The sequence below is a fragment of the Mytilus trossulus genome, chromosome 13 (genome assembly GCF_036588685.1).
Source record: "Mytilus trossulus isolate FHL-02 chromosome 13, PNRI_Mtr1.1.1.hap1, whole genome shotgun sequence".
NCBI classification, from domain to species: Eukaryota; Metazoa; Mollusca; class Bivalvia; order Mytilida; family Mytilidae; genus Mytilus; species Mytilus trossulus.
Genome location: NC_086385.1, coordinates 20502942 through 20513107, shown reverse-complemented (window position 1 = coordinate 20513107; position 10166 = coordinate 20502942). Strand labels below are relative to the sequence as shown.

The 10166-nt window shown below is 32.0% G+C and overlaps 1 long non-coding RNA gene across 2 annotated transcripts; it reads left to right on the top strand.

Annotated features, from left to right (window-relative positions):
- Nucleotides 1-395: 395 nt before the first annotated feature.
- LOC134694953 (uncharacterized) lies at nt 396-7526 on the top strand. Of its 2 annotated transcripts, none has more exons than XR_010102660.1 (3): nt 396-584; nt 3145-3232; nt 7133-7526. It is a non-coding gene; the product is annotated as an uncharacterized LOC134694953 (long non-coding RNA). The 2 variants fall into 2 exon arrangements; XR_010102661.1 differs by lacking the exon at nt 396-584 and adding an exon at nt 2312-2678.
- Nucleotides 7527-10166: the final 2640 nt, after the last annotated feature.

Here is a 10166-nt window from a genome sequence, read left to right as displayed (position 1 = left end):
TCATTTAAAACGCATCCCAAGTTTTAAATTGTTCACCCTAGATAAAATTGATAATAGGAATCTCTTCATCCTTTGTTCAAACAAGGATTTGTATAGTTAGACTATACAAATCCTTGGTTCAAAGTATAATGACAGTAATAAGAGTAGGTGTGCAGTTAAAATATTTTTATTATTGTTACATTTGAATTTTCCATGTAACCGTACCCAGTGCCTAAACGGCATAAAGTAAAGAGTGTAAGGAAAATGGCAAAGTTCACGAAGTCTAGTCAGATTAATCATTTTACAAACAAACAAATCCGAGCAAAAAGGGGGGAGGCGTACGCCCTTTACGCTCATCTGAATCCGCCACTGTTCAAACTTATAAAAAGTGCATGATGCCGTACCCCATCCTGACCCCCACTCCACTCTGGAAGTGCTACTCACATAGAGTTATCTCCCATTAGTTCATCAAATGGCACTTTGGATATATGGCAGACAAAAACAGAGCCGACACAACACCAACAGAACTTTGGATAAACAAGGCATGAAAAGAAATTAATACAGAGAGAGCTTGCTAGTACTGGCTGATTTTAGTATTTGCAGTTGTATGTTTAATACTACTTGGTGCTATAAAAGAAAACAAAATGAATAGAAACACAATTTCTGAGTGAGCTCAATTATAACTTGCCAAGCAGCTGCAGTGTTTTTAAGATAGATGTACTAAAAACCTATTCTAAAAACTATCATAATAACCATAATTAATAGTTATCCCACAAGGATGTGGTGTGTCAGTATAAGATCACCCCTGGCCAGAGGGTGACCTAACATTGACACACCAATTCCGAATGGGTTAACTATTTTACATGCCAGCTCATTCAGATTAGACGAAAAAAAAATTTACAATTCATAAAATCTAGTTTAGAACGGCACACAACCATTAAAATATACTTTATATATTACTATATGATGTATAACGTAAGGGAATCCAGATTGCACCGAGTACCCAAATTGCACCTATTTAGAAAAAATAGCAACGATAATCTTACAAGATTTCCTAGAGACTAAACAATTTGTATTTTTATTATTTAATACTATGCACGTCTTTCAACATAGGTAAACATATTTAGATATACACAAAACGTTCACAGTATTTATCAACAGATGGACTGTTTACTGAAAAAGCAAAATGTTCGAAAACGTCAGCATGCGACGTCATCAAAACGTCATCTTTCTAAAGTTAGCGAATACAATATATTACGAGTATCCATTTCGTAAAATATGAAGAGTAAGCATGGACTTATATCCAATTGTTCAAAATATTTAAAAAAAAATAAACAAAAGCTCGGTTATTAGACTTTTAACGATGTGAATTTAAGCATGGATGCAATTTGGGTACTCTTCATTACAGTATCATGGATAGTTTGAAGGTTGATTCAAACCCATTTTTGTATGACTCAATATGAATTAAAAATTAACTTGGTGTAACTATACAATAAAGAAGGATAGGGCTACAAAATAAACACAATATGGACATTTTTTTCTGAATCATAAAAAAACGTAGGTGAAAAAATGTCAAAATAGGTGCAATTTGGGTACCGTCACGTTACCCTTTATAACCCCTGAACAAGATGAGTAGCAATATCAAACAATGTCAACTTTCCCATCAGCCCATCAGCCCATACTATATCGCCACTTTACAAAAAAAAAAAAAAATCGCCCTATTCTTGTTTACCGACTCGCCTCACTTTTGAAAAAGTGTAAAATCATATTGAAATAAATCAAATCAGTCTGACAACTCACTTCTTAACGAAAAAGTTTTAAACCCCTATTAATAAAGGTCTGTCAACTCGACCCACTTTACTAAAAAAAATATTGCTTCCTTAAGTATGTTTAATAACTGTTAGTTCATATCCAGTCGTCCTGGTACCATGTAGTATGTGTCGTGGCTTGATATGCCAAAGGTCTTGCATGAGCTGGAATCCCAGCATATAGTCCATATACACTGGATTTTTTCTACGTCAATTTTGATAGACAGTCTCTGTCATGTCTGTATAATTATAAAATTATGTTTGATAGTGGATTTGACATTCCCGCCAAATTGTTACAGAACAAAGGAAAGCATGCACAATAAAGAAATTAAAACTGGGGTGATCCGGCTCAGATCACCCCTGTTACATGTAGAACAAAGGAGCTGGGATGTAATCTTTTTGGTATTACATAACACTTGTATGCAATATTTCTGCAGATACAGATAGATTTTTTTTAGAATCAGATTGCCCCATATTTCATGAAACTTGCAAAACTTCCAGTGAATAAACTTATAGGCAGACTAGCTGAGTTAAATGATTATTAATTCTTTTAATAACAATACATTTTGTATTCTATTAAAATAGTATATCTGATGAGTTAATATTTTTAATTCTAAGTTGCTTAGTGAGTAGTTTCAAGTCATGCACTAGTGATTATCTTCATGGACCAATGAGTTAGGTTAATGTTGTAACAGTTTAGGTTTTACAAGTTTGGGGTATCATATGACAACTCTCTTCTTTATAATGATTGGTTCATTAAGTCACATGTTGTTTTTTTTGGAGGGAAATTCTATTGTCTTGGTTAGAATTTGCTTATATCTTGAACTGAGGGGTGCTGATATAGTTTGTACTCATATTTAATGGACATCTTTGATTTTATATAAAAAAAAAGTAAGTTTTCTATAACATGTTAAACATTTGTAATATCTCAAATTTCAACATATAACTGATATGATTGTATTGCATAAATGGTCAAAATGAAAGATTCTAGATATTTTATTAAGGTTCAACATGTAAGGAATAACAATCAATATGCCAAGTTTTGTGAATCAATTACATCAATTGTGGAGAAATGTTTAAAGTCATGTTCCAATATTTCTGGTATCCTGAGGTCCATTCACCCTGAGTTTGTTTGCCCATAGAGTCCATTCGCCCTGGCTTTGTTCAACATTTCTTTTCTTCTTTTTTTTTGGTGGGGGGGGGGGGGGGGGAATTAAACTGCATATATCATAATCAGTAAAAAATATTAGCACAATAAAAACAATCATTCTGTTAGACAAATTACATAATTTATCTCAGTTAAGTGTATAAACAAATTTAACTTTTAGCAGCAACAGTTATAATGTTTTTATTGCAGATATTGAACCGGACTAAGATTGTACATGATGTAGTACCACAAGGGTTCCAGAGTTTTGTTTATACAGGACATTTGTACCTCATACAAGGTAGGTTTTGCATTCTGTTTATTGTCTCGACTTAAAAATTATATAAATCAATAGTACTGACGTCACGCTATGTTTCTTTTAATTCATATATTGATGGTCAATATGAAAATGTTATGACGACACACATAACAACCACAATGCTTCAGTGGTTACCTATATAATCAACTAGGTATTTCCCACAACACGGGGATTTTCAAATTAAATAAGATATCGCATTAATATACAACATATATTTTGAATTGATAGGATATCTTAAAAATTGAACGATATGAAAATGACTTCCAATGCACAGGACAGGGATTTAACCTGTCTTCATTTATCTGGCACATCACACACCTACTATTCTGATTGCAATGTAATAAACTTTTGTCCAGGCCTGTGACTTTTTACGCAAAAGGTAGACAGTGTTCCTATGTTGTGTCATCAGCCTTGTCCACAAATATTCACTCTGTGGTCAAAGCTAATGACATTTTGACAACTTAAATGTAAAAAAAAAATCCTTTTAACAGTAATTTACTTATAACTTTTCTGCCAGTTAACATTATGGACATTAATAACTCTGTGGTTAAAGTTTTTTTAAATTTAAATAACTTTCTTAATATATCCTGGATGTCTACCAAACTTGGACAGAAGCTTGTTTATACTAGTAATCAAATACTAGTATCTAGAAGGAAATTTTTCGTTTTTCCAAACATTATTTATAAATGGACTTAGTTTTTGTTGAGCCTGGAACCTTTGTTGCAGAAAGCTCGAACTGGTGATAGCTATATAGTGATCTGGTGGTGGCGGCATTGGCTAACTTTTTTTAAAGCTTTATAGTTTAGAAGGTGGAAGTCCTGGATGTTTTATACTTTGTACATGTATATAGATCCCTCATGTTACGGAGTTTCCGTCAGTCACATGTCCAATGTCCTTGACCTCATTTTCATGGTCCAGTGACCACTTGAAAAAAAAGTTAAGATTTTTTGTAATGTTGAATTCTCTCTTATAAGTATTAGGATAATTATATTTGGTATGTGGGTACCTTGCAAGGTCCTCATGCATGTTAGTCAGACAGTTTTCACTTGACCTCGACCTCATTTCATGGATCAGTGAACAAGGTTAAATTTTGGTGGTCAAGTCCATACCTTAGATACTATAAGCAACAGGGCTAGTATATTCCGTGTATGGAAGGACTGTAAGGTGTACATGTCAAACTGGCAGGTGTCATCTGACCTTGACCTCATTTTCATGGTTCAGTGGTTATAGTTAAGTTTTTATACGACCGCAAATTTTGAAAAAATTTTCGTCGTATATTGCTATCACGTTGGCGTCTTCGTCTGCGTCGTCGTCGTCGTCGTCGTCCGAATACTTTTAGTTTTCGCACTCTAACTTTAGTAAAAGTGAATAGAAATCTATGAAATTTTAAGACAAGGTTTATGACCATAAAAGGAAGGTTGGTATTGATTTTGGGAGTTTTTGTCCCAACATTTTAGGAATTAGGGGCCAAAAAGGGCCCAAATAAGCATTATTCTGGGTTTTCGCACAATAACTTTAGTTTAAGTAAATAGAAATCAATGAAACTTAAACATAATGTTTATGACCACAAAAGGAAGATTGGTATTGATTTTGGGAGTTTAGGTCCCAACAGTTTAGGAATTAGGGGCCAAAAAGGGACCCAAATAAGCATTTTTCTTGGTTTTCGCACCATAACGTTAGTATAAGTAAATAGAAATCTATGAAATTTAAACACAAGGTTAATGACCTTAAAAGGAAAGTTGGTATTGATTTTGGGAGTTTTGGTCCCAACAGTTTAGGAAAAAGGGGCCCAAAGGGTCCAAAATTAAACTTTGTTTGATTTCATCAAAATTGAATAATTGGGGTTCTTTGATATGCCGAATCTAACTGTGTATGTAGATTCTTAACTTTTGGTCCTGTTTTTAAATTGGTCTACATTAAGGTCCAAAGGGTCCAAAATTAAACTTAGTTTGATTTTAACAAAAATTGAATCTTGGGGTTCTTTGATATGCTGAATCTAAAAATGAACTTAGATTTTTTATTATTGGCCCAGTTTTCAAGTTGGCCCAAATCGGGGTCCAAAATTAAACTTTTTTGATTTCATCAAAAATTGAATAAATGGGGTTCTTTGATATATGCCAAATCTAACTGTGTATGTAGATTCTTCATTTTTTGTCCCGTTTTCAAATTGGCCTACATTAAGGTCCAAAGAGTCCAAAATTAAACTAAGTTTGATTTTAACAAAAATTAAATTCTTGGGCCTCTTTGATATGCTGAATCTAAACATGTACTTAGATTTTTGATTATGGGCCCAGTTTTCAAGTTGGTCCAAATCAGGATCTAAAATTATTATACAAAGTATTGTGGAATAGCAAGTCTTTTCAATTGCACAGTATTGTGCAATGGCAAGAAATATCTAATTTCACAATATTGTGAAATAGCAAATTTTTTTTTAGTTAGAGTTATCTTTCTTTGTCCAAAATAGTAAGCAAGAAATATCTTATTGCAAGAATTTTTTTAATTGGAGTTATCTTTCTTTGTCCAGAATCAACTTAAATCTTTGTTATATACAATATACAATGTATATTCACTTTTTACTACCAACTGATAAATTTAAATAATCTTTACCATTCAGTGATAACAAGCAGTTTTTTACATTTTATTTACATTTTATTTTATGATGTATTTAAATGAGTAGTTATTGTTGCAAACTCCATTAGAATATTTTTATGGAAATTAGTTTTGGAATAAGGGAAAGGGGGATGTGATTAAAAAATTGGGTTCAATTTTTCTCATTTGAAATTTCATAAATAAAAAGAAAATTTCTTCAAACATTATTTTGAGAGGATTAATATTCAACAGCATAGTGAATTGCTCTAAGAGAAAACAAAAATTTTAAGTTCATTAGAACACATTCATTCTGTGTCAGAAACCTATGCTGTGTCAACTATTTAATCACAATCCAAATTTAGAGCTGAATCCAGCTTGAATGTTGTGTCCATACTTGCCCCAACCGTTCAGGGTTCAACCTCTGCGGTCGTATAAAGCTACGCCCTGCGAAGCATCTGGTTGTGTTTTGGTCTGTTTTTCTCATACTTTATGCAATAGATCTACTATGTTTGTTGAATGATTGAAAGGTTTACTTTCAACATAATATCAATGATAAATAAAGAAGGCGAGACATTTCAGCGTGTGCACTCTTGTGAAACTTTTACATAGTTAACAAGTTAATGTTTGTGTTTAGGTTTGTTTAAAGGGAAGGACTTATAATGTCAGAGACAATGGTAATTGGTATGCAGTTTTATTAGCAGTGGCACATCTCTTTCCATTGAGATTGTTTAGCCATGTACCTTCAGTCATTGTTCATCAACTTTCAATATTTGCATAACTTACATGTTTAAGTATTGCTATTTTAATTTCAACATTTGCATTATCAAAATTACAAAAGGCGAGACATATCTCTGTGATAACAATTTATGTTCCTTATTTTGTACTTTTATTAGGGCATTAGTTTTCTCATTTGAATTATTTTACAATGGACATTTTGGAGCTTTTTATAGCTGACCATGTGGTATGAGCTTTGCTTATTGTTGAAGGCCATACTGTGACTTATACTACAGTTGGTCTATTGTTGAGAGTTTTCTCATTGGCAATCATAACCACATCTTTTTATAAAATTTTAACAATTCAAAATTAATCAAACTAAATTTGTCATATGAATGGCTGATTAAACCATCCAAATAATGTTGGGTCATTGTGCTTTGTCGACTCTCACTGCATAAAATTTTTATTGACACAATGTTGCAGATGAAATCACTATCAATCCAAATCACAATTTATTAATGTAAACCATTATAGGTCAAGAATACATTAGGAATAATAAATGTTATTTTTACTTTTCAGTATGTTGAGAGAAGTTCAGAACAAGCTATTATGTTTGAAGAGGAGTTGTCAGCACGTCATCATTGAATAAAGTCAGTTGTATTAGAAGTGAAGCCTAATCAGAAATGAGACAATTATCAAATAATTCAAAGACTACATGGATGTTATCTGGACTAACATTTGTATGACCTATATGTGGTATTTTTCATATGAAGACTTACAAGGCAAATAATTGGCTGTGGCAACATGTGTATGCATTTAACATGTTTAAAGACTTGAAGAACTTGTACTGCCTTCTTCAGATTTCAGTAGAATTTGTTTAAGACAGTAAATTCTGAGTATGAATTGAAGAATTTTTGCTCATTTAAATGAATTATGAAAATGTTTTACATCTTAAATATATACAAAAACAACATACCGGTAAATTATTTTTTCTTTCTTGAAACTTATTACAAAATAAATTCTTATATACTAATTCTTGAAATTAACAAGTTTATTTTTAGTCTGAACGTACAACTCAATGCGCTGGTTATTCACACAGAAAACTACATTTATCTCTCAGTCATATTAAAAAAAATGATATGTGGTAGAATTGCCAATGAGACAACTGTCCTTAAAATAAATGCCAATGATCAAAGATAATGTATACATATATAGTGTATCATGGATTCAAAGCGAAAGAGAGATTACTATATAAACATATTTTATATAAGATATCTTATATACTTTATAAGATATCTTATAATATATATAGAGATTAATACATGGCCTTTTCCATATCAGCCTGGGTATCATCCCGAGACCCCCATATCAGCCCGAGACGGAGTCGAGGCGCTGATAAGGGTCGAGGGATGATACCCAGGCTGATATGGAAAAGGCCATGTATTAATCGCTTTATCATATACTTCCAACAAAAGTTTTATGTAAGGAAAAAAAAAACAAATGCAACAACTAAAACAGTCAAAAACTTAATTAAGAAGTTAAGTTATAAATTCAATATACTATAATTGTCAACTAACAGCATCACTACCTCCATATATATGTACATTGTATGGTAACATTTCCTATAGAGGCATTTTGAAACATTGAATATTTGGAAGAGTTTCATGATCATTATTACTCCATGTTTGTTGTACTATAAAATGATTCATAATTGCCAATGGCATTTGTTAGCAAGTACTAAACTATCCCCACAAAAGTTCCCGTAAATTTTGACGTCGTCATCAATATCTGACGTCACAATGGAAAAATAAACAACCGATACCGGAAACACCGGAAGTAACTTGCATGAGAAGCACTGTTATGGGTTTTTGCACGAGACCCCCTGATATGGGTTATCAGACCGGGCTGATATGGGTAATCAGTCTGGGTGGGAAATTATGGCGTGTGTACTTCCGTTTGTTACACATATGCAAAACTATCATATTAATGCTAAGTATATGATAAATATAGATATCTGATACAATTTATAAGATATCTATGATATCTTCTATATTATAAAAGATATCTTCTATAATTTATAAGATATCTTATAAAGAAAAGCATTTGAGCTATTATAGATATCTCGTTAACTTTATTAGATATCTCTTTAACTTCATAAGATATAACATTAACTTTATAAGATATTTTATATAGTTATAAGTTATCTCAAATAGTTAAAAAGATATCTTATATAGTTCATTAGATATCTTACATAATTCATTAGATATCTTATATAGTTCATGTGATATTATATATAGTTTATGAGATACCTCATGAATATGGATAATGAGATATCATATTTAATTTATAAGATATCTTGTATAATTTTTTTTTATAAGATATCTAATAAACTAGGAGATAAAGTACATACTATATCTTATATACTATATAGGATATCTTATAAACTGTATAAGATATCTAATATCTTCTATATCATATAAGATATCTTAGAAAAACAGATTATATAAGATATCATATTTGCTATATGAGATATCTTATTTATTATATGAGATATCATATATAATATATAAGATATCTTATTTGTTATATGCGATATCGTATATAATAAATAAGATATCTTATTAATTATATGAGATATCTTGAAATTCGAATAAATAGTAAAACAGCTTACCATATAAAAAACTTCAGTGTTAAATAGATATAAGAATATGTGTCAGGTATGAGTGACAATAAGGCAATTCACCATCCAAGTCATATCTTTCTGGTTTTACTCTTTAGTTGAGTTGCTGTCACACTGTACTGTGTTTACTGGAATGCAACATCTTATTCAATCCTTACGAAAACCATCAAGGGATATCAAAACTAGATATCTTGTATAGAAAAGTTATTTCACTTAACACAGGCAACTTGGATTCAAGGATTTTGTTATTCTTTTAGTTCATTTAAAAATTATTTTCAGTGACTGAAAATGAAAAACATGACAACATTATGTATCAGTTAGCATTAGATACTTGTGTACACGTATGGGAAGTTAAGTCGCCATCTGTGTTTAGGGTTCACAGATACTATACCTCTGCTCTAGGTATAGTAACGTCCCCTACCATACGTATCAAGTATCCATTCTTACTGATACAAACTGAGAGTGAGGAGGCTCAGTTCGACTGATGTGCGGTGGCTCAGTCTGACTGATGTGCGGAGGCTCAGTCAAAACATTTTTGCTTTTACGGTACAAACTGAGAGTGAGGGGGCTCAGTCTGCATGTGAAGCTCTGTAACATGTTTTTACGATACAAACTGAGAGTGAGGGGGCTCAGTCTGCATGTGAAGCTCTGTAACATGTTTTTACGATACAAACTGAGAGTGAGGGGGCTCAGTCTGCATGTGAAGCTCTGTAACATGCTTTTAAGGGGAAATGGGTATTTTAATTGTTTTTATCAAATTTTATTGGGGACATTTTACTGTTTTTATCCAAATTTTAATTGGGGGTATTTTACTGTTTTTACTGGTACAAGCTGAGAGTGAGGGGGCTCAGTCTGCATGTGAAGCTCTGTAACATGCTTTTATGGGGAAAAAAAGGGTATTTTATTTGTTCTTATCAAATTTTAATTGGGGGT